Genomic DNA, 1,923 nt, shown 5'->3' on the forward strand with positions numbered 1-1,923 from the left:
TTTTTTTCTTTGTATCCTGTAAAAAGGAATTGTAATCATCAAAATCTGGAAAATAAAAGAAAGAAACTCAACTATCTTGTGCTTTTTTCAGTTCTGCCTCTTGACTAGACTGACCAGAAAACCCCTTCACAAATCTTTTGCCAGGGAGAGAACATTATCAGCTAAAATCTCCATGTAAACTTAAAGAACTAACTCCTTTCCACCACATAGAAGCAACTGATTTAGCTGGTGTCTAAAAAAGGGAAAGGAGATTCTGAAAGCAAGGCAGGTTTTATCTACTTATTCTGGTTACCACAGCTCAAGAGAAAATAGGTAAAGGAAATCCCCATAAGATTAAAGAGATATAGCTTTGAAATTAATTTATTTAGAAGAATGCCAATGGACATCTCTTGTTGTTGGGTTTTCGGTTTTATTTCTTGCTCCAATTGCAGAAAATCAAGGGAATAGGTTTGTCTGTCTGTTTGCTGGTTTTCTGCAAGGGCATATTCTCCATCATGAAGTGTAAAGAGAGTTAATGGAGTAATTTTTTGCACCTTATCTGGAGATCTCTCGAGCAACATGCAAAGCACTTCTTTGAAGTGACTTTCTTTGTTTCACTCAGCAGGAGAGCAGCATAACACTGCTCAGTTTCACTTCTGATTTTTGCTTTTCACAGAACAAAGTTCAAGGTCACGAGCTATAAGACTTATGGTCAGACTCTCTTGTAAAAACTGGGGGTTGAAAGCTGGAAATGAGAGAAGGGGGAAACATCGGGGCACACTCAGCAACCACAGAATGACAGTGTACAATCACCCACAGCGTGGACTCAGCAAAGGCAAAGACAATCCGAATACTAGTATTTCTAGCAGTGATAGGGAAGTACGAATGTTTGGTAGAACCATGAATGGTTCTATGCTCTAGCCAGATCTCATCTGGATGCCGGAGAGCACTCTCGCTACCAGCGTTCAAGAGCTAACGGCTTATTCATGGGAGGAGGATGGAAAACTTGCCTCTTTAAGAAGATGGCAGCCAAGGGTTGTTTTTTTATATGCACACCAGTGAGCAAGAACTGTGCAAAATAATGGAGACTGCTGGGACCAGGAGTAACATGCTGCCTGTGGACAGAGCAGGGGAGAACACTGAGCCAGCAGAAAGGTATTGTGGAGGCCAAGAGACAGTCCTGACCTGGAGGAGACGGTAGCTCCCCTGATGGTGACAGAGCCATATCTGTGCATGTCAAGACACTCATGTTTGTTTCTTTAACTGTAATTTAAAATAAAAAAGAAACTAATACAGTGTGAAGAAATTGCAAGAGCTTTTCTTGCAATTTACTTGCAACTTACTCAAGCCATAAGTAACATAAAATCTTGTATTTAAGCTTTTCTGTTCAGAAACGGTGATATCTCCCACATCAACAGCCACTTCAGACTCCAAGCACACCCAGAAGAAGCGGGAAGAGTTCAGGGTAAAGGGAAGCCCAGACTGAAGTTACAACTTTAACGATGAAGGATGTATTTTGCAGCCATAAAAACTACCAAAATAAAACTTCTGTTGCTGTAGATAATGTAACCAAATTTTGCTGGGTTTTCTTTTTTTAGTTCAGCCAGATCTCTCCTGCTGCTGTTGGTTACCTTCTCCACTGAGAGCTGGTGTGCCTCAGCTCTGCTATGACCCCCTGCTGTCCCAAGGAACCAAGCCCAGGCATCAAACCACTGATAGCTCCCATGCAGAGCTGCTGCCTGCCCCACGCCCCAGCTGCTCCAGTACCTGTCCTTGGCTGTGCTCCAGCCTGTAGCTGGCCAAGAACCATGGCACAGCCTTGTTTTCCCCATCAGCTTCCGCTGCTACTTGGCTTGCTCAACTGCTGCATGCTGGGCAGCACTCTCATAGTCTGTCAGCCTACATACTCACTCAGTAACTGGTGTGCTGTGGATGTGTGAAACC

This window comes from Tauraco erythrolophus, chromosome 6, assembly GCF_009769465.1.
Source record: "Tauraco erythrolophus isolate bTauEry1 chromosome 6, bTauEry1.pri, whole genome shotgun sequence".
Classification (NCBI taxonomy): Eukaryota; Metazoa; Chordata; class Aves; order Musophagiformes; family Musophagidae; genus Tauraco; species Tauraco erythrolophus.